General features: G+C 36.6%; 2 pseudogenes; both read right to left on the bottom strand.

Annotated features, from left to right (window-relative positions):
- Positions 1-2113: 2113 nt before the first annotated feature.
- On the bottom strand, positions 2114-5173 carry LOC149816215 (purine permease 3 pseudogene; annotated as a pseudogene).
- Positions 5174-7600: 2427 nt separating this feature from the next.
- On the bottom strand, positions 7601-10638 carry LOC149816214 (purine permease 3 pseudogene; annotated as a pseudogene).
- Positions 10639-25020: the final 14382 nt, after the last annotated feature.

Genomic DNA, 25020 nt, shown 5'->3' with positions numbered 1-25020 from the left:
TACTTCTTGATTTGTTCATCAGGATCTTGAAGATGAGAGAAAAAGAAGTACCTTGGATAGATCATGAAAGATGCTCATCGTTAAAGACTTTAGAGGAAGACATTTGCAAATTTCAATGGCATTCAGACTGAATCCTCTTGAAGCCTTGAGATTCTTCCTCTTGCATTTTTCAATCTTTTTGTTCCCCCACGCAAAGTTTGAGGGGGGGGAGGGGGGTTGTTAAAATGTATCATTCAATCTTTGTAATCTTATATATATTTTATATATATAAAGGATGATACATATACATATATGGTATATATGCATATGTATCTTCTTAATTATATATAAAATATATATTTCTTTATTATTAGGCATAAGGATAGTTTAGTCATTTTCCCTTTTTACGCATATTCCATTTGGAATATGTTTGTAATTTTATTTTTATTTTTCATTTTTTATTTTATTCATTCTTGTGGTTTGCGCCACCTAGGGAGGCTCCCCAAAGAGTCGTTGGGGAGCCCCCAACAGTCACAAATATGACCGTTGGGGGCTCCCAATGACTCCTTTGGGAGCCCCCTATGTGGCTCCTCTCTTGTTATAAATATGGGTCTCTCCCTTGTAATTTATTCACTCCTTTGGAGGAGCCTTTGCTCCATGTAATGGGTGTTATACACCCTTCCTCTTTTCAATAATATCAACTTATGCCTTATAGGCATTTTTGCCCCTTTGTGGGTTTATGTGTTAGCACATTATGTGCTTGTGTTTTCCCCTTTAGTGGGTATATTCGCACTTCATGTGCATGTGTATTGGTTCATTATTGAACCTAATATATTCAAAGCCGTTTCCTTACACTGGGACCCACAACAAGGATTAGCGACAAGAATTGCCTGAAGTGCGATGTTAGGTCCCTTAATATTTAATATTTTTGTGACCATTTGTCATAATTCATTGTTATTTTTGTTTGATTCTTGATATATATTGACCTGTGAATAGCATGGCGATCATGAAAATAAAGTAGGGACGAGCGACATGGCACCAAGCCCACCTTAGGTTGCACTAGTGGTTGTAGAGCCCCCCCTTGCTTAGAATCATTTCTAGGGCTGGTAAATAAGCCGAATGAGTCAAGCCCATCTTGTTCAGGCTTGGCTCATTTATCATTCAACTTAGCTCGGTCTCGGTTCATGTTCATAACTAGATGAGCTGAGATCCTTGCTCGATATAAAAAATGGGCTCGGCTCATTTATCATTTAACTTAGCTCGGTCTTGGCTCATGTTCATAACTAGATGAGCCTAGATCCTGGCTCGTTAACAAAAAATAAGTATTGTAACAAAGAGAACAATACAATTTAATTTGCAAACCTTTTGTTTTTTTTTAAAGTCAAGCTGGGGTTAGTACGACCCCCACCAGTTATTCAACGTACCATTCGGTTAAGAGGCCTACCTTTTGCCCGACATTCCAAAAAGATGTTTTAGGACCCAATTTTTTGTGAAAATTATAAAATAGAAACCTAAATTTCATGGTTAAGGTCTATATAAAGTGTCACTTTCAATTATTTGTTTGAAAACTTAAGTTTTACCTACTTTATTATATAATATGGAAATTTAAACAATTATATATATCATATATAACTCATGGTTAACTTGAGTTACTCCAGCAAATGTCCCTATTAGACAGATCTGATTGACATGTAATATTTTTTAATGGTTTTAACACGTGTCGCGTTCTGATTGACATGTAATATTTTTTAATTATTTTTTGGGCAATTCAGAACAATACACTTGAGTATTGGTATCCGCCGATATACCTGAATTGTGGGCCAAACAATACAGGTCCGATTCCGATACTGACAGCATTGGTAAACACCCCAAGTCCCCCTTGCCAATAGCAGCCTTCACCTTGCAGCAAGGAATGCACACTCATGGGTTTCAAACTCATGATGTGCTTTCAGCTTGGTGAACTATGAAAGCTAATCTCTAACCACAAAAACATATATGCATATGTATGTGCAACTATTCAGTGATTCCATTGAATAACAACGATACCCATCAAGGAAACTTACACAAGTCATCACTATATATACATGTGATGTATAATTGTTCATACATGCAAAAAGCAAAATAGAGTAGTCTTTTATGAAGTGCCAACCTCTTCATCTTGCGTTATTCTGTAAGGTTTCTTTTTGTTTAGAGTGTACTGTCCATAAAAATAATAGGCAAAGCCCCAAAGAGATAAGACCAATGAAATGGCTTTGTCACCACTGAATTTCTCACGGTAGAAAACAACGGACAGCACTTGTGTTATGGGAAGTAAAACAGCAATAAGGATGCCACAAAATAGCGATGAAGCACAAAAGACGACACCCACTGCCCCGATGAGGTAGAGCTGCCACATGATCGCACTCACAACAAGTACCGTGTAATACTTGATTTCACCAAGACCAAATTCACTTGCTTCTCTTGCAATAACCTGGAAAACAGCAACCATACCAAAAATAGTGACTACCAACATGCGTACAAACACTATGATAATCTGTGATTCTGATTAAGGAAAAACTGCCGTAAACGCCTCATCCGTACCTATGGCACACACACACACAACACACACACACACATATATATATATATATATATATATATATATATATATATATATATATATATAGAGAGAGAGAGAGAGAGAGAGAGAGAGAGAGAGAATACTAGAACTAGAATACGAGAATTAGAAATATGGACTTTTCCAACACTTTTTTTGCAAATTCAACCATGTGGATGTTCTTGGCATAGTGAATTTGCTAGGAATCAATCATTGGACCGTGTATTTTTTATGAAAAATAAGATTTTTGAATGCTTGAATATTTATGAAGATTATGAGCCATTGATTTTAAAGCATTAAAAAAATCTTGTTTATGCAACAAAATAGGATGATTCAAGAGCAGGTTCTTGTAAAACCAAGCAGGTAGATCACATTCTTATGGTAAGATTCAAGAGAAAATGAATAAAAAATCCATGAAAATTCACACATGAGTTCTCATATTTTCAGTTCGCATATTGTAGTGGCTATATATATATATATAAGTAGAGCATAGGTGCTTAATTAATGGGTTTTCAGTTTTTTTTTTTAGTTTTTTTTTTAAATTCTGACCATACGTGTGATCTATGTACTTGATTTTATTGGGATCAGCTTTTGAAGTGTCCGATTACGACACATGGGTGGGTTTTTATAAGGTTCAAAAAATCAATGGTCTAAAATCTTTAATTTTTAAACTCCAAATATCATTTTTTTCATCAAAAACACATTATCCAGGTTGGTTTCCTTGTAAATTGACTATTCCCAACACATTTATGTGGTCAGAACTGCAAAAAAAAAAACACGGAAAGAGCAAAAAAACCCATTAAACACGTATCATTAAGCACCTATGCTCTACTCATATATATATATATATATATATATATATATATATAGAGAGAGAGAGAGAGAGAGAGAGAGAGAGAGAGAGAGAGAGAGAGAGAGAGAGATATGCATGTGCACCCTACCGTAACCGAACTAATTAAGAAAGAAAATAGAAATTGACCAGATCGAAACACATATATAGACTGTCACCATTTCCCACCTTTTATTTGCCGATGACTTGTTGGTGTTTGGGGAGGGCAACGATGATAATATGTGAGCGTTATGAATAGTGTTAAGGTGTTTTGCGGAGATCTTTGAACTTTGCATGAATGGGCCAAGAGACAGGCCATGGTCCTTAACGATCCTAGATAAGAGGCTCAATGGAGGGCCTAAAAAAATTTAATTGTAAAGTGGGCTCCCTACCATTAAAGCACTTAGGTCTCCTCTTTCATTTGGGGGTCTTGCGGGAGCTCTATTGGAGTAGGGTGGAAGATATGGTCCGAGATAAGACCCAATCGTGTGCGCTGCCTGCTCTCCAGGGCGGGAAGGGTCAATTTGGTACTGTTTAATATCGTGTTTGGTGATACACTTTTAGCAAATTTTCAAAATCCGAAACAAAGTAGAAAAATACTTAAATAACATTTTCCATGTGACAACTCAAAAGCAAAAATGGGCAAGGAGACAATATCCCCACCACTAGACCTTGGTGGACTGGGCATACATAACTTGCACAAATTCAACATGACCCTTTTAGTAAAATGGATTTGGGAAATTGGCAAATCCATCCTTGCAAAAGTGTTTAGTGTTGTTAGGAACGAAAACTGGAATCATGTTTTTTTGACAAAAAAAGAAAGTTTTTGAGGGTTGAATTTTAAAGAAATTTCTAAACTATTGATTTTCAAACCCTAAAAGAACCTACTTATATGTTTTGATAAGACGATGTAAGAGCTGGTAGATCACACCATCATAGTTATATTAAAAACAAAAAAACAAAAAACCAAAAACAAAAACAAAAATGAAAACTCCTGAAAATCTTTGTGCACGAGTACCCCGAAACTTTACCTGAAAGTCCTTGTTGACAACCATAGCAACGGTGCAGAAAACAGCAGCGGTAAGCGACATCACCGTTTGCATTTCCAATACAAACGTATATGTTACATTCCTTTTGGCCTTGATATAAATCAACTCCGCAAGGGGCAGTATCAACCCAGTCAGCACAGCTGCTCCAATTGTCAGAAAGTAACCCAAGTAGTACTTGAAATTGGAGACGTTCTGTGGTCTGTCATTGCTAGCATGGAATCCCAACATTGCCGACCCGATGATAAGCAACACCACCGCATTTATAGAGAAGAGATTGAACTTATGCCTCACAAGTACGAATGCGAACACTGCAGTGAAAGCCAATTGTGTGGATAACAGCAGAGATGAAGTCGAAACTGGCAAGTATGAGAGCCCGAACGAGTACATGAAGTTGGCAAGTCCGGTTATCACACCGACGCAAGCGGAAGCCACAGCTAGCCTCGGTGTGATGACGCAAATTGGAGTTCTGCAGTGTAGAGTTCGACGCCGATGAGCATATGATACGAGCAAAAGCAAGAGCATCATGGGCCAACCTCCGGTCTGGAGCCAGCTCGAAAGCCATAGATGGCTTCCTCCTTTTAAGAAGTAGAGCCTCTGTAACAGAGGGGCTGCAGTAGAACCCACCGCTAAGCACACGGAGTTTACAAGCAGAAGCCAGTTGAATCTGCACTTGTTATCAACAGCTTCTGGCGCAGGCGTTTGGTCGGGTGCAACTTCCATTTTTTGGTGCAGCTGAAGATAGACGGGTGATTCTGTTAGATTTTATAGAAAGAAAAAGAAGGTTGTGAGGCATGGTGGTGGGCCCGGTGAATTAATTAGATAGAATTTATCATCTAGTACCTGTTGGCTTTAAAAAACCGGAATGTAAGAACAAAAACACCGGTGGAAATGACCGAAGGAAGCATTAACACGGGTGCTCCGTGTTCTTCTCATCCTATCGATGGCCACAATGAGCTCAGTCGATCAAGTTGATGGTAAGAGAACACTTTGGTTGTATTCATCAAACAATCATGCCTCAATTTATAGTGGGAGGAGAGTGGGGGGTTAATGACAATCATATATGTGAACCCTTCACATTCACCTAACCCCCTCTCTACTAATACCTTCATTAAGAGTGTCTTGTGTTAAATTGGATTATATATGGTTTAACTCGATCCGAAATGTCCAACATTGACACAAAAAGACACATAATTGATGTTCTTTACCATTATTTTGATTCAACTTTTATGTTCACATGCTATCTTGTATCACAAGAATGAATCATATAAGTTGCGTAGATAAATACTTCTATATGAGATGCCATATTTTCATGCACTACTTTATTATTTATTTTCAATATTTTAGCATGTTAAGACCACCTTTATGAATAGATTGGTTTCTAACCTATTATATTGGTCTTTTGATATTGTTATTTTGTTATTATCTCTACCCAAATGAGAGATCCTTTATATAGAATCAACAATACACAAAATTATAGAAAATCAATTTAGCTTCACAAATGTGATCAAATATAACCATAATGTATTGCCATATTTCAAAAGAAATGAAACAAACTCATGCCCTTTACATGTTGAAAATATAATCCGGTGATAACCTTTTAGTAAGAAAATTCAAAATCATTTTCTTCATACTGATTGTATCAATACACACTAAATGATTCTTAGTCATTTCTTTAACAAAAAAGTACTTTAACTTCATGTGTCGACATGAGGTTGAACTCTTAATGTTATTCGAGATAGACACAACTTTATTATCACAAAAGATCTTTAGTAGTCTCTCAATAGATTCCATAATCCTAAGACCTATAATGAAGTTTCTTATGCAAATGGCTTGAGATGAAGTCTCGTATAGAGCAATAAATTTCATTTTTATAGTATAAGCTGCAGTTGTAGTTTGCTTTTTGCTTCTCCATGAGACAACATCACTTGCCAATATGAAGATATATTTAGTAGTGGACTTTCGATTATCGAGGCATCCTTCTAAGTCTGTATCAGAGTACCCAATGACCTCTAGGTGGTCAACTTTTTTATAGGTCAACATATAGTCTTTCGTTCATTTCAAATAACACGTGACCTTATTTGTTGCCTTCTAATACGTAATGCTTGGATTAGACTATTATCTACCAAGCACTTTCACAACAAATGCAATATCTGGTTATGTGCAAGTCTGTGCGTACTGCAAACTCTTAACTGTCGAAGCATATGAGAAAATTGTCATAAGTCTTTTCATTATCATCCCGATGATATTTTTTTAAGCTCAATTTATCTCTTTTCAATATGGATGTCGATTTAGAAGAATAATTCTCCATCTCATATCTTTTAAGAACTCTAAAAATATATAATTTCTGAGAAAGGCCAATGACACCCTTAGTTTTATTACGATGGATTTCAATCCTAGGAACATACATGGCCTCACCCATGTCTTTCATGTCAAAATGAGATATAATAAAATCTTTTGTCTCATATAGTATACTCAAATAATTAGTTGAAAAAAGAATATCATCAAGATATAAAACCATAATTATGAACTTACACCCTCTAGTATTAAGGTATATGTACTGGTCAATAATTTTTTCAGTAAATCCAAAGTTTAAAATCACCTAATTGAACTTTTTATACCATTGGCGAGAGACTTGTTTAAGTCCAAAGATTGATTTCTTCAATTTGTAAACTAAATTATTAGAGTCATCTACACTGAAACTAGGACGTTGTTGCATATATACCTCATATTTTAGATCCTCATCCAGAAAAACTATTTTCACATCTATTTGATGTAGCTATAAATCAAAATAAATTATGAGGGCCATGATTATCCTCAATGATTCTTTAGTAGAGATAAGAAAAAAAGTCTCGTTATAATTAATGCCCTCTACTTGTATGAAACCCTTTGCAACAAGCCTAGCCTTATACCTCTCCACTCGCCCTTTGAAGTCTGTCTTGGTCTTAAAAATTCACTTACAACCAATAGGTCTTATTCCCTTAAGTCAATGTACAAGATCTCATACTTGGTTCTTTGTCCTAGAGTCAAACTTTTCTTTCATGACATTGATCAAATATCAATCTTTTACTTTCAATGACTTCTGCAAAAATAAATGGATCATTATCAATGTCTATAAAATCATTGATCTCTTGCAAATAGAGTAGTCTTTTATGAAGTGCCAACCTCTTCATCTTGCGTTATTCTGTAAGGTTTCTTTTTGTTTAGAGTGTACTGTCCATAAAAATAATAGGCAAAGCCCCAAAGAGATAAGACCAATGAAATGGCTTTGTCACCACTGAATTTCTCACGGTAGAAAACAACGGACAGCACTTGTGTTATGGGAAGTAAAACAGCAATAAGGATGCCACAAAATAGCGATGAAGCACAAAAGACGACACCCACTGCCCCGATGAGGTAGAGCTGCCACATGATCGCACTCACAACAAGTACCGTGTAATACTTGATTTCACCAAGACCAAATTCACTTGCTTCTCTTGCAATAACCTGGAAAACAGCAACCATACCAAAAATAGTGACTACCAACATGCGTACAAACACTATGATAATCTGTGATTCTGATTAAGGAAAAACTGCCGTAAACGCCTCATCCGTACCTATGGCACACACACACACAACACACACACACACATATATATATATATATATATATATATATATATATATATATAGAGAGAGAGAGAGAGAGAGAGAGAGAGAGAATACTAGAACTAGAATACGAGAATTAGAAATATGGACTTTTCCAACACTTTTTTTGCAAATTCAACCATGTGGATGTTCTTGGCATAGTGAATTTGCTAGGAATCAATCATTGGACCGTGTATTTTTTATGAAAAATAAGATTTTTGAATGCTTGAATATTTATGAAGATTATGAGCCATTGATTTTAAAGCATTAAAAAAATCTTGTTTATGCAACAAAATAGGATGATTCAAGAGCAGGTTCTTGTAAAACCAAGCAGGTAGATCACATTCTTATGGTAAGATTCAAGAGAAAATGAATAAAAAATCCATGAAAATTCACACATGAGTTCTCATATTTTCAGTTCGCATATTGTAGTGGCTATATATATATATATAAGTAGAGCATAGGTGCTTAATTAATGGGTTTTCAGTTTTTTTTTTTAGTTTTTTTTTTAAATTCTGACCATACGTGTGATCTATGTACTTGATTTTATTGGGATCAGCTTTTGAAGTGTCCGATTACGACACATGGGTGGGTTTTTATAAGGTTCAAAAAATCAATGGTCTAAAATCTTTAATTTTTAAACTCCAAATATCATTTTTTTCATCAAAAACACATTATCCAGGTTGGTTTCCTTGTAAATTGACTATTCCCAACACATTTATGTGGTCAGAACTGCAAAAAAAAAAACACGGAAAGAGCAAAAAAACCCATTAAACACGTATCATTAAGCACCTATGCTCTACTCATATATATATATATATATATATATATATAGAGAGAGAGAGAGAGAGAGAGAGAGAGAGAGAGAGAGAGAGAGAGAGAGAGATATGCATGTGCACCCTACCGTAACCGAACTAATTAAGAAAGAAAATAGAAATTGACCAGATCGAAACACATATATAGACTGTCACCATTTCCCACCTTTTATTTGCCGATGACTTGTTGGTGTTTGGGGAGGGCAACGATGATAATATGTGAGCGTTATGAATAGTGTTAAGGTGTTTTGCGGAGATCTTTGAACTTTGCATGAATGGGCCAAGAGACAGGCCATGGTCCTTAACGATCCTAGATAAGAGGCTCAATGGAGGGCCTAAAAAAATTTAATTGTAAAGTGGGCTCCCTACCATTAAAGCACTTAGGTCTCCTCTTTCATTTGGGGGTCTTGCGGGAGCTCTATTGGAGTAGGGTGGAAGATATGGTCCGAGATAAGACCCAATCGTGTGCGCTGCCTGCTCTCCAGGGCGGGAAGGGTCAATTTGGTACTGTTTAATATCGTGTTTGGTGATACACTTTTAGCAAATTTTCAAAATCCGAAACAAAGTAGAAAAATACTTAAATAACATTTTCCATGTGACAACTCAAAAGCAAAAATGGGCAAGGAGACAATATCCCCACCACTAGACCTTGGTGGACTGGGCATACATAACTTGCACAAATTCAACATGACCCTTTTAGTAAAATGGATTTGGGAAATTGGCAAATCCATCCTTGCAAAAGTGTTTAGTGTTGTTAGGAACGAAAACTGGAATCATGTTTTTTTGACAAAAAAAGAAAGTTTTTGAGGGTTGAATTTTAAAGAAATTTCTAAACTATTGATTTTCAAACCCTAAAAGAACCTACTTATATGTTTTGATAAGACGATGTAAGAGCTGGTAGATCACACCATCATAGTTATATTAAAAACAAAAAAACAAAAAACCAAAAACAAAAACAAAAATGAAAACTCCTGAAAATCTTTGTGCACGAGTACCCCGAAACTTTACCTGAAAGTCCTTGTTGACAACCATAGCAACGGTGCAGAAAACAGCAGCGGTAAGCGACATCACCGTTTGCATTTCCAATACAAACGTATATGTTACATTCCTTTTGGCCTTGATATAAATCAACTCCGCAAGGGGCAGTATCAACCCAGTCAGCACAGCTGCTCCAATTGTCAGAAAGTAACCCAAGTAGTACTTGAAATTGGAGACGTTCTGTGGTCTGTCATTGCTAGCATGGAATCCCAACATTGCCGACCCGATGATAAGCAACACCACCGCATTTATAGAGAAGAGATTGAACTTATGCCTCACAAGTACGAATGCGAACACTGCAGTGAAAGCCAATTGTGTGGATAACAGCAGAGATGAAGTCGAAACTGGCAAGTATGAGAGCCCGAACGAGTACATGAAGTTGGCAAGTCCGGTTATCACACCGACGCAAGCGGAAGCCACAGCTAGCCTCGGTGTGATGACGCAAATTGGAGTTCTGCAGTGTAGAGTTCGACGCCGATGAGCATATGATACGAGCAAAAGCAAGAGCATCATGGGCCAACCTCCGGTCTGGAGCCAGCTCGAAAGCCATAGATGGCTTCCTCCTTTTAAGAAGTAGAGCCTCTGTAACAGAGGGGCTGCAGTAGAACCCACCGCTAAGCACACGGAGTTTACAAGCAGAAGCCAGTTGAATCTGCACTTGTTATCAACAGCTTCTGGCGCAGGCGTTTGGTCGGGTGCAACTTCCATTTTTTGGTGCAGCTGAAGATAGACGGGTGATTCTGTTAGATTTTATAGAAAGAAAAAGAAGGTTGTGAGGCATGGTGGTGGGCCCGGTGAATTAATTAGATAGAATTTATCATCTAGTACCTGTTGGCTTTAAAAAACCGGAATGTAAGAACAAAAACACCGGTGGAAATGACCGAAGGAAGCATTAACACGGGTGCTCCGTGTTCTTCTCATCCTATCGATGGCCACAATGAGCTCAGTCGATCAAGTTGATGGTAAGAGAACACTTTGGTTGTATTCATCAAACAATCATGCCTCAATTTATAGTGGGAGGAGAGTGGGGGGTTAATGACAATCATATATGTGAACCCTTCACATTCACCTAACCCCCTCTCTACTAATACCTTCATTAAGAGTGTCTTGTGTTAAATTGGATTATATATGGTTTAACTCGATCCGAAATGTCCAACATTGACACAAAAAGACACATAATTGATGTTCTTTACCATTATTTTGATTCAACTTTTATGTTCACATGCTATCTTGTATCACAAGAATGAATCATATAAGTTGCGTAGATAAATACTTCTATATGAGATGCCATATTTTCATGCACTACTTTATTATTTATTTTCAATATTTTAGCATGTTAAGACCACCTTTATGAATAGATTGGTTTCTAACCTATTATATTGGTCTTTTGATATTGTTATTTTGTTATTATCTCTACCCAAATGAGAGATCCTTTATATAGAATCAACAATACACAAAATTATAGAAAATCAATTTAGCTTCACAAATGTGATCAAATATAACCATAATGTATTGCCATATTTCAAAAGAAATGAAACAAACTCATGCCCTTTACATGTTGAAAATATAATCCGGTGATAACCTTTTAGTAAGAAAATTCAAAATCATTTTCTTCATACTGATTGTATCAATACACACTAAATGATTCTTAGTCATTTCTTTAACAAAAAAGTACTTTAACTTCATGTGTCGACATGAGGTTGAACTCTTAATGTTATTCGAGATAGACACAACTTTATTATCACAAAAGATCTTTAGTAGTCTCTCAATAGAGTCCATAATCCTAAGACCTATAATGAAGTTTCTTATGCAAATGGCTTGAGATGAAGTCTCGTATAGAGCAATAAATTTCATTTTTATAGTATAAGCTGCAGTTGTAGTTTGCTTTTTGCTTCTCCATGAGACAACATCACTTGCCAATATGAAGATATATTTAGTAGTGGACTTTCGATTATCGAGGCATCCTTCTAAGTCTGTATCAGAGTACCCAATGACCTCTAGGTGGTCAACTTTTTTATAGGTCAACATATAGTCTTTCGTTCATTTCAAATAACACGTGACCTTATTTGTTGCCTTCTAATACGTAATGCTTGGATTAGACTATTATCTACCAAGCACTTTCACAACAAATGCAATATCTGGTTATGTGCAAGTCTGTGCGTACTGCAAACTCTTAACTGTCGAAGCATATGAGAAAATTGTCATAAGTCTTTTCATTATCATCCCGATGATATTTTTTTAAGCTCAATTTATCTCTTTTCAATATGGATGTCGATTTAGAAGAATAATTCTCCATCTCATATCTTTTAAGAACTCTAAAAATATATAATTTCTGAGAAAGGCCAATGACACCCTTAGTTTTATTACGATGGATTTCAATCCTAGGAACATACATGGCCTCACCCATGTCTTTCATGTCAAAATGAGATATAATAAAATCTTTTGTCTCATATAGTATACTCAAATAATTAGTTGAAAAAAGAATATCATCAAGATATAAAACCATAATTATGAACTTACACCCTCTAGTATTAAGGTATATGTACTGGTCAATAATTTTTTCAGTAAATCCAAAGTTTAAAATCACCTAATTGAACTTTTTATACCATTGGCGAGAGACTTGTTTAAGTCCAAAGATTGATTTCTTCAATTTGTAAACTAAATTATTAGAGTCATCTACACTGAAACTAGGACGTTGTTGCATATATACCTCATATTTTAGATCCTCATCCAGAAAAACTATTTTCACATCTATTTGATGTAGCTATAAATCAAAATAAATTATGAGGGCCATGATTATCCTCAATGATTCTTTAGTAGAGATAAGAAAAAAAGTCTCGTTATAATTAATGCCCTCTACTTGTATGAAACCCTTTGCAACAAGCCTAGCCTTATACCTCTCCACTCGCCCTTTGAAGTCTGTCTTGGTCTTAAAAATTCACTTACAACCAATAGGTCTTATTCCCTTAAGTCAATGTACAAGATCTCATACTTGGTTCTTTGTCCTAGAGTCAAACTTTTCTTTCATGACATTGATCAAATATCAATCTTTTACTTTCAATGACTTCTGCAAAGATAAATGGATCATTATCAATGTCTATAAAATCATTGATCTCTTGCAAATACACCATATAGTCTGGATGGATAATAGATTTCTTGATCATCGTAGACCTTTATACATGTGCTACAGGTGGTTCAAAATGAACCTCTACTTTCTGTTGTTGTTGTTGTTGTTGTTGTTGTATATCCTTATCAATAACTTGTTCTACTTGGGATTGACGTTCATTGACCAGATTTTTTCTAGTATTATCCAAAGGGACAATGATAGAAAAAACTTGACATTTTTTCTTCGTAGGTATGAAACCTAAATCCTACATTTTCTCAAATTCAAAACTTTGAGATACATCTATCTCAATAGAACTATTTTCAATAAATATTGTTTTTTCTGTTTTCACTATCTGTAGTGTATGAGATTGACAATAAAACTTAAAGCACTTTGTTCTTTTTAGATAACAAATGAAAATCTACTAGTCGTCCTAGAATCAAAGGCTTTTATATGTAAATTATACAATTTACCTTCAGCTGGACATCCACATATGCGTATATATAACAAAGAAGGTTTTCTATCGGTCCATAGCTTTAAGAAGTATTTTAGACAACCTTCGTAAAAATCTTGTTCAATATTTGTATTGTTATCCAGAGAGCTTCATGCCATAAGGTCAAGAGAAAGTTTGAGTGATTCAATATCGTTCAGACAAGATCCTCACATGTCAATGAACTGAGATCCACTAGTGGATCATCGATTGTCAGCTAGAGATGGTCAAAATTTAAGAATGTATAATAAAGGCTGCCTCAACAGTCGTTGGCAAACAACCAACCGAATGATTGACTGAAACGACTGTGGCAGGCGATGGGTTGCTTCTCAATGCTTCTTCATCGTCGTTCGATATCTAAAAAACAAATGGGAGTTCCGTGAGAAAGAACAATGCCAATTTTTTTTTTGACAAGCGCCATATGGATGTTGGTACACCCACACTTTGAATATGCGCAACTAATGTGTGGTGTGAGCTCATAATCCAATGATGGCGTAAAAAAACCAGAATATAAAAATAAAAACACATAAAAATGACTAAAGGGAGTGCTAACATGGGTGTTTGATGTTCTCCTTAACCTATTACTCACGATGAGCTCAAGCCATCAAGTCGATGATGAGCACGACCCTGAACTCAAATGAGAGAAAAAGAATACCATGATTGCACTCATCAAGCAACCTTGCCTCAATTTATAGTAGGATGAGAGCTGTGAACTCTTCACATGTCATATTAAATGTAAAAAATTCACATTCAAGTAACCTCCTCTTTACTAATGCATTCATTAAGAATGCCTTAAACATGATGAAACTCGATCTAAAATGTCCAACAATACCATATTAACCTAAGCGAGCAGAAACGGGTGAATGTTACCAAAATGATGGAACGTCAAAGTAATAGACCCCTTGGTGGCCTCCCTGCAAACCTCAAGGATCGTACCAACCGGAAGCAGCCCATGTTGTAAAAAGATCAGGTGCAATATAATGGCACAATTATTTGTTCGTTAAGCACCTAACCACCCTCCATCTCTCGTCTCGTCTTGAGGACATATATACAATATTTTTTTGACCCAGCCACTGTGCGATCGGAGATTAGAGGTTTTTTTCTTAATCGTGCTGATTTGACTCCAAGATTTGACATCACCAAATTTTATTTTATTTTTTCACAATCGTGCCTATCATATGGACTAAAAGATTTGACATCCGTACCTTCTTACATTTCAAAATCCTCACGTCACTCTTCCTACCAACAGGGGCTCTGGTTGTGGAGCAGTTAGAGGTTGGCATCTGTTGGCTCTGCTCTATTATGGAAAAAAAAGTATTCTCGTGACGACAAGCTTCCTGGTCATGGATAGGGATGGCAGTGGACCGGGGGAAAGCGGGGCCCCGCCCCGCCCCGCCTCGCCCCGTTTGGACCGGGGATGAAGGGTATGAAACGGGGATGGAGGCGGGGGTGGAGGATAAAATCCATCCCCGCCGCGGAGGCGGGGCGGGGGTGGACGTGCACTTTTCCCCGCCCCGCCCCGATCCCCGCCCCGACCACTTTTCCCCGCAATATCCCCGCCCCGCCCCGCCTCATCCCCGTTTGGACCGAGGATGAAGGGTATGAAACGGGGATGGATGATAAAATCCATTCCCGCCGCGGAGGCGGGGCGGGGGTGGAGGATAAAATTTTGAGGCGGGGCGGGGGTGGAAACCTTGTCCCCCGCCCCGCCCCACTGCCATCCCTAGTCATGGATGACCAAATAAAGGGAGCAATCATTTTGTAAAATGGAATACATTATAACGAAAGAATGATTATAGAAAAAGCTCTAAAAGAAAATGTTATTCTAATAAAAAATGTGTTAGAACAATATAGGATCATAGTCTGTCACTTGGATGCGAATATAGAAATGAGACAAGTACATCAGACAGAATTGATGACTTTGTGATTAATTATATTATGATTTTAAGAGACATCTGCATATGTATGAGCACAAGAATAAAAATGAAAAGTAGTTGAAAACTTTTGAGGGATTTTGAGTTATTAAAAAGTAAGTTTTAAAAATTAGTGTTTATCCAACTTTAAACTGTACCCATGTCATATGGAACACGTGGGAAGAGCTTATCTGGTCAGATGCAGCTCTGACAGTAAACCAGAGCTGCCTTGGCTGCCATTCATCTGTGTGATGAGCGTCATCCAGAACACCAGTTGTTTCATTTTGTTCCAGCTGCCGTTAATCTAAAACATGATTTGCTCTAATTTTTTTTTTGGGACCCATAAGTATCAACCTATCCATCTATGATATTTTGGCAGCTGTTCATCACATAGATGAACGGCATCTGAAACAGCTGTGGTAAACAGTCAGAGCTGCATCTAGAGGTGTCAACAGGTCAGATCTAGTTCGGACCAGAGAACTAACCTGGATTTGTTTTGCGGTGCAGGTACCGGTCCGGACCCTGATCCTATCGAGTCTGCTTTAAGAAAAACCATACCCAGACCCTTTAAGGCTTTAACGAACCAGGCTCAGTCCATACCATGTAAAACAATATTTTTTTTTCCTTTTTATATTGAAAAATCACCAGTCTTAATTGGAATTCAGGTTGGACTCGGATCTGGTATGAAATTTCACAAACAATACCTGGCTTTATATACTAATCAGACTCCGTTTTTAATCAGACCTCCTTTTTTTTTATCACCAAATCCTGACCTTATAGGGTTTGGTATAGGTCGGGTTCGGGTCAATCCCAACCCATTGATACCCCTAATTGCATCTGACATGATGTGCTCCCACCTGTGGGGGGCCTTGATCCAATTATGGAGTTGAGTACTTATCAAAGTACTCATCCTATTTTAGTAATACCATGTATCCTGGAACCCACCTCTCTCAAAATGGACGGCAGGAGTTAACTACTGCCCTAGCAAGTAAAGCTCCAGGATTAGAGATGTAAACAGTTTGGATATAGGCATTACCATGTTTGACTTAATCAAAGTTTGGCCGGGATCAGACTAGCTTAAAACCCAAATTTTACACTTAATCAGGTCAAGAATTTATACTTAAAGCCCGACAAGCCAATTTATACAACAATGAGAGTGGCAAGTTCCACTCTCCTTTTCTTTTTCCTTTCCCTCTATTATATGCATGTTTCTCTAAGCAAGTGATGAAAAGCTAGTGCTTGCAATTTGTTGAAAACAAAGACCTCATCTACCCACCATCAAAGGTAAGTTTGGTTCGATCACATGAGATTCACTTTCTAATATATTTTAGAAAGTGAATTAGAAAGTGAATATCATAACAGTACTTCAAAATTAAACAAAACTTTTTTGACACATAACTCCAAAAAATAAGTATCATAAACAGTGAGTTGACACATAACCCAAAAGTGAGATTTAAAAAATGAATCTCATTTGTGTGAAATTCATTTTATTGTGAGGTCTAATAAGATTTTTGAATGTGAATCCCTTTTGAACATTATTTTCACTTTTAGAAAACACAACCAAATATACCTAATGTCTTGCATTTCCTCAACAAAAAGGCAATCACAAAAGGGTTTTGCATTCAAAAAATCAAAGAGAGGCAAAACACAACCAGATCTCAACCAACAAAGTGCATGGGCTCCTAGTTAGCCCATTAGTTGGTTTAACTAGGTCCTAACCTAGTTAGTCTAACCCAAAAACAAAACAGCCAAAACAAGGGCCTTTCACTTGGCTGACCCTGACATGTCTGACCTATTGGGGTTGGCTACTGTGCGTCTCAGCCACAAAGACCAAATACCCTTAAAAAGAAAACTTTGGCCAAAAGAGCCAATTAAGCCCATTTCTAACCTTTTTTGAAACTCAAAATTACACTCTCTAAAAATCCAACACCACACTTTATCAACAGATTTAAACACTCAAATAAACAATCAGAAAAGAAGAAAACCAACACTTTAATTCAATTAAAAAAACTGAAACCACAAAACACAACTCATGATCCAAATCAAACTATACAATCAGGTAATTAGAATTCAGCACGGCCAACCCTCATGAATCATGACCAACTGCATCCTTGAAAAAAGAAAAGAAAGAAAAAAAAAATTCTCATAAATTAATAAAGATAAAAGAACCCATACTAAAGACCAAGTATCTCCCAACATCCATCACCTCATAAAAACAGCAATTTCCCTGCTTCCTACATATGTTCACATGAAAATTCTTATCTTTAGAGAGAATTATGAACATAATAAAAAAAAATGTACAAATCACTTGGTTTCCTAATTTTTTGAGTTCGTTTGTTTCTTTTTTGAAACATTCTTTCAAATTTCTGCGTAACTCGAGAAATAAACTGCAGCAAATTATCTGATGCAATACCAAATCAAATGTCAAAGACCAACATATGAACAATATTAATGCATGCAATACTAAATCCATGTGCAACGTCAGTACAATCTAACTTGAAAGACAAAGATACACCCATATGTGCATCCTTAACAAGCTATAGCTTATGTTTTATGCGTGATGATTCATTAAGGCAGCATACTTTGTTTTACATGTCTGCAGCAGTCTCCAAAATCCGCTCATAAAAAGTGCCTAGGAGTGACAAATAGCGTTAAGCAAAGCCATCTCTTTAAGGCATTTAGGCAAACATTTATCTTGCAAATCCTTGCTGCACACAGTGTTCTGTTTTCGGGACTCTCAACAGGCTGGTTGAGTAATAAACTCGAATGGTTGCCATGCAGACACACCCCGTGTCTCCTTAACTGGATCCTTAGAAGGCCCTTTTACTAGAGAAAAAGGTACTGTCTGAGACAACTCGATGTTGTAAAGAAATCATGCTAAACCCAGTAAGTAAGCTGAAAAACCGACCATCGCATCAACAAGTATGACATAGGGCCTCACGTGCCTCCTACCAAAGAGTCCAAGAGCATCTGAAGATGATTCACGTTGGATGTACTGTGATATATAACATACCAAGCGATCACATCTCTCTTAGGCATTTCATCAAACACTTCTTATTCACCGTCAACATCACAGTTCACTATATAACAGACATTTCTAATCTCCAATTCTCAGCAATTCAATCAAATACTTGAGTGGAGCCCCATTTAGAGAGAGAGAGAGAGAGAGAGAGAGAGAGAGAGAGAGAGAGAGGTGTAACCATCTGCTTCTTTATACAATGACTTATGGCTGGTAAACAGGCGTAACGAACCAAATAGAGGGTGTTCAAGTTTGGCTCGTTTCTTGTGTCGAGCCTATCTGAGCTTGGGTTCACGAAAAACCCGAACTAAACTAAGAAGCTCATTTTACAAAAAAAAATAAAAATAAAATATATATATATATATATATATATATATATATATATATATATATATATATATATATATATATATATATTGAAAGTTAAAAACAATAAAAATTTAGACGCTAAACCTACTAAGTCAAGCTCAAACTAGTACACAATAGCATTTGAACTCTAAACTTATAGCTTGCAGGCCAAACACTTTAGCCATCTTAATTTTTTGATATAAAATATATTTATTATTAATAAACGAGTCTATAGGAGACGAACATTGGTTATTCATAATCGAGGTCATCAAGCCTATTTCATGAGTTCGAGCCAGCTCTTTACAAACCAAACCAAACCAAACATGAGCCGAGACAGGAGCAGCTCATCTCTTTTCGCAGTCCTACCCTGGCTTATGGACAAATGTACTTGTTCTCGAAATAGACTATGTTTAACAAGCTCATTGAAATACCCTGCTTCGATGTTTAACATGCATGGTCACTATAATTCTGACAACAGCTCCTCACAAGCCAAAGGCCATAAGACGGTCGGTAGGCCTGGTAAACAAGCTGAAAGAGCCGAGCTTGAAGTGCTAAGCTTGGCTCATTCTTGTGGCAAGCCAAACCAAGTTCAAGCTCATAATTAGCCTGAGATAAAGTAGCTAAGTTCGAGCTGACTTGTTTACAGAAAAAAAAATACATTGTTTCAAATCTGGAAGAAATGGGATTACAAAAAATGCCTTGTTTCAGGGCTATAAGTTAAGATTTTACCACTAAACCTATTTCTCATAAATCAAATAGTTGAATCATGTGTTCTACATATAATATATGATGTAAAATATGTATAAAATATATTTTTACTACTTAATGAGCTCACACGAGCCAAGCTGAGTCTTATACCTATTGTTCATGTTCAGCATGTAGAGCCTATTTTACGAGTTTGAATTAGCTTTTTATGAGCTGAACATGAACCAAGACAAGCAACTTGGCCTGTTTCCAAACCGTAACGGTCAGCACTGCTCATATGCTTCATTATCTGCTGCTGTTTGTTCGTGTCTTACTTTTCTCTAGGGGTAACAGAGAATCCCCAAATAGGCAAAGAACAAGAAGAACTTTTTCTCTCTTAAATTTTCATGGACTGTGAAACATTGAACTAATGACTCCTACCAAACAACGTTCCCATGCGATTGCACACTGGCAAGTCCGAGTTAAAGAAGCTGAACTCCAGCAGATCAAGCTGGCACATTAATAAAAAATATACTTTTTAATTTAAAATAAAAAACATTGGACTCTAAATATACTGACAACCCAAGCTAAAAATGGTTCATTTACAAATCAAGTGCATTATGTCAAAGCTAAAAGCAATAATATTTAAGTACTCCATGTACACTTATTGCTTACAAGCCAGGTAATTCAACCATCCACATTCTATGATATAAAATGTATTTAGAATATATTACTAGTTTTTTTTATATATAAAGGCAAGTTGGGGTTAGGCAGACCCCCACCAGTAACATACCATACCATTGGGTTTTGAACTTGCAACGTCCCAACACATGCAGCTCCTACCAAACAAAGCTGAGCCCCCCGTTGGTATATATTACTAGTTAATAAGCCTATACGATCCAACCACTCATTCTTCGCAAACTCCCTCAAAGAATTGTGATTAAATGGCCCAATCTTCAGGATCATTTCATTTTTGCAGTTTGAAACAACTTTGTAATTATGAGGACTGATCTCTCGTCAGTCCTATTATACTGTATTATAAAATTTCTCTGCTGAAATAATATTATTTTTTCTTAAAAAAAAATAAACACTACAACAAAAAACACTGTTGGTGACGGCCAGGAAAGGCAATCACAAGAAATTAAATAAATGGTGCCCAGGCCGTCACCACTTTACATACTTATTATACTTAGCCAGCCATGAGATAGGATAAAGGTGAATGCCCAATACGTCACCACTATCATCCACCATTTTGGGATAGGAAAGGAGTAACTGAATAAAAGATTCCCTATTTGGCAAAACTCTTTGGCACTAAGGATTTCTCACTTTTTGAATTTATAACCCGAAGAAAAACCGCACCCAGCAAGAACACCTGATCGTGCTGGCTCCATACCTACGGTCAGGACCTGCCCTTGGGGACTATGCTATACATTGGCTTGCGCGTAGAATGGCGACACCCATGAGAATCGAACCTTGACTGCCCTTCTAGCAGCCAAGACCCCCACCCAATTACGCCAACCCCCTTGAGGCAAGGATTTCCCACTTGAAAACTGTTATACATATCTATCTCATCATCTTTAGTGTTGAACACTAAGCGGTCACTAATATTTATATATAGTAATGGCTCCGTCCTTTTTAAGTGATGGCTTGGACACGTCATTATATGTTCATTTTGGTGGTATAGAGCTTAGTCACGCATGGCTTGTCTTGTTTTCCAGCCCTAGACTGCATTTTGTTGGGATATGTTTCACTAATTGAAAGAAAACATAAGATGATATTTAAGGTCTTGAGTGTTTGTGTGATTGATATATATATAGACCTGCTAGTGATTTTTTTGTTTTTGTTTGATGAGGAATGGGGAAACCACCCTCATGATCAAAGACCTAGTCGTGCTGGCTAAGTCTGCCATAATCATGGTTTCTTTTTTGACGATGTAAACCGTGGCGCACCTCTTGCCCTTAGGAAGTCGTCTTGCTTCGGCACGAGTAAGGAACATAATGCCCTGCCCCTTCTTATAAACAAGGGTAATGCCTTGCCCCTTTTTATACACAAAGGTTTAAGGTATGTGAGAATGAAAACCTCACCACCTGCCTAACAGCTAAGCCCCCCCTCCCACTATGCCAAACCCCCTTAATTGGGGCTCTTTTAATGATGCTTAAGTATTATGAAAATAGAGCAGTAAGTAACAAGTGATATGGCACCAATTAAGCCCACCTCATGTTGCACTACTGGTCCCCGTCTTGCTTAGAATTGATTCTCAGTTAATGATGTCATGAAAATAAAGTAGCAACAACCGACGTGGCACCAACCCCACCTCAAGTGACCCTGTTTTTAATTGGACCCCGTCTTGAATAGAATCAATTCCACTTTGGGAATGTCCAAATCAATTCCACTTTGAGAATGTTTTTTGTGGCAAATGCACGCGAGGTTTAATATCCACTAGGGCCCCCCCCCCCATTCCTAGGGAGGTTCTTCTTCATGAAAAAAAAGAAAAGAAAAGAAAAGAAAAGAAAAAAAAAGAGGTGATACTGTTGTCACGTGCTTATTTGAGAAAAAAGGTGAAAACATGGCGGTCTGGAACACTGTACCAAGAGTTTAAAACAAGAAACCCAAATGGTAATTTGGCTAGGTAAGTATGTAGATTTGACACTCTAATAAGTGATTTCAATGAAAAGTAGGACATGTAGACAAGTAATTTTAATTAAAAAACAAAATTTCATATGAATAATATGAAAACATATTTATTAAAAATAAACACGTGAAAGTGTTCATAACTATTAAAATATATTAAAACGTGCCATGGCGTGTCATGCAGCATGTTTATGTGTCGTGTCATGTCTCTCCTTGACACAAGACCCCAGACTTTGTCTAGTGACATAAAAATACAAAGGGAAAATTCAGTTTAGAGACCCACCTTTTGCCCGATATTCCAAAAAAACGTTTTAGGACCCAACTTTTTACTGAATAGAAGCCTAAATTTCATGGTTAATTAAGATCTATATAAAGTGCCATTTTCAATTTTTGGTTTCAACAATTATGCTTTACCTGCTTTGTTATACAGTATGAAAATTTTAACAATTATATCATATATAAGTCATGGTTAACTTGAGTTACACTACAAAAGTCTATTTTGACAGTATCTCTTTATTAAGGTCTTGAAATGTCGTTTAAAGAATATAATTGTTATGCAAACCACAATGAAAACGAAGGAAACCGAAAGATAAAAAAGAAGAAAAGAACAAGAGAAGACATGAGATTTACACGGTTCAGCACTCATGCCTTTGTCCATGGGTGAAGGATAATCAATAAATCGACTAACGAATGCAAAAAAAATACAAAGGCATGATACAAAGTTCTTAAAACCCTAATCTCCAATACAGAGCCGTACCTGTGTTTTATGGGGCCTGAGGCGGAGGGAAAAAATGGGCCCCTTATTAATAGTAGGAGTTCGGGGGGCAGCGCTTCCGATTTTTTTTAAAGAATCAAAATAACAATAAAATTTGCATTCACATTAAATAAATATAATATTTCAAATATTTATATTATATTAAATAAAAATATATAAAATATTTATATAAAATACCTAAACAATACTCATTGGCCTTAAAAATGGGCCCCTAAAATTTTTTTGGGCCCTGAGGCCCAAGCCTCATTGGCCTCTTTACAGGTCCGGCTCTGCTCCAATACAGCTAAACTCTTATACCCAACTCTCAAAAAGAGATGACTATAAATATGACAAAGGACATAAAATCCTAACAGGTATAAAGAAAAAAATTATAAAATTAGACATGCCATTACAAACCCCATTGAAAATTCCATTGTGCGGTCACCAAAATATTTTTGGATCGGGTCACAGATCAGATCGGTCCAAAATTCAAGACACCCACAATAGAGTTCCTTTTGGAATATCAGGAAAAAGTGTCACTCTAGATGCAATTTTTCCAATGCAAATTGCAAGCGATCCTCTAAGACCTACAAGCCTGACAAATATTTGGTTTTTTCAAATAACTGGAGTAAGCTACCTCATTCGCTTGTGAGGGCATCAGTGTACCAACCCTAGGTCCTCCTTTCAAATAGGTAGTGCACCCAGCTTTCACCTTACGGCAAGACATGCACACCCATGGGTTTCAAACTCATGATCTGCTTTCAACTTGTGATGCTCACATTTGTTTATCTAATAAAATCGAGTCAGTTATAGGGAATTAATTTATCCAACGGGCATTTGGGAACCAAAGACTGGTTAAATTGAAAATTCATTTAAATTATTCAGTATACATTAGATCTTGAATTTTTATGATCTTCATTTAGGGTCTGTTTGATTGCTTGTCCAAGCTTGAATGGCTCATTCATCCAACACAAACAGAACACATGTTCTGTCTAGAACAAGAATAATGATCCTTGTTCAGCATTTGCTTCAAATGGACAAGGACATGTGTTCCTTGTGTCGAGCGTTTGATTTTCATTGTGACCACAATATGGGTACATATAGAAAATGAGTCGGATAGCTTCATTTTGGTTGCATAACCCGATCCGCCCCACCATTTCGGTGTTTGAACATCTTTGCATTTAGTTTTTGCGTTGGATATGGATCTCAGATTGAATCCAAATACCAAAACATGTTTAAAATGTGGGTAATTTAAGAAAAAAATCATATTTTTTTTATATACAAATGCTTTAATGGGTATTAACAAAATCTTGAAAAATTTTAACCATAAAAATCCCTAATCAAATCACAGCTTAATTCAAAAAACCTAATCAAATAAAATCAAATCCTAATTCAAAAGCCCTAATCAATCAAACACTAATTCAAAATCCCTAATTACTCAAACCTAATTCAAAAGCTCTAATCAATCAAAGCCTAATTTAAAAACCCTAATCAAATGAAGCCCTAATCACATCAAACCTAATTCAAAAACTCTAACTAGAAAGCCCCAAACGATCAAACTCTAATCCAAAGGCCCTAATCAATCAATCCTAATTCAAACACTCCAATCAATCACACCCTAATTCAAATGCCCTAATCAAATCAAATCAAATCCTCATTCAAAAGCTCTAATCAATCAAACCTAATTAAAAAGCCCTAATCGATCAAACCTTAATTCAAAATCCCTAATCATTCAAACTGGTAGTAGCCTGACGTCACCTTCATGATTTCATTTATTTTTATTGTATTTTATGTTTGGGATGGTTTTAGATATCTGATATTAGAAACTTATGAATCTAATGATCCAAGTGGATGTATGAGGGTATTAGGGGTTACTAAGAGAGACATAATAGACTTTTATGGTTAATAAGGGTTGCATGAAAAATATTTAAATTGTTAAAACACTACAAGAAACCTGTGGATTAGCGACGACTTAAATTCGTTGCTAATCCGATGCTAAACTGTTTAGCGATGGATTAGCATCGAATTAGCGACAGATAATTTTCATCGCGAATTTTTCGACGCTAAGTAGTGCCAGAACTTATCCGCCACTAATTCTGTCACTAATTTGCGACAGATTAGCGACATATATGATCCATCGCGAGTCTT

Source organism: Nuphar pumila, chromosome 14, assembly GCF_984573655.1.
Source record: "Nuphar pumila chromosome 14, dmNupPumi1.hap1.1, whole genome shotgun sequence".
Taxonomy (NCBI): domain Eukaryota; kingdom Viridiplantae; phylum Streptophyta; class Magnoliopsida; order Nymphaeales; family Nymphaeaceae; genus Nuphar; species Nuphar pumila.
This window is presented reverse-complemented; position numbering and strand designations above follow the sequence as displayed.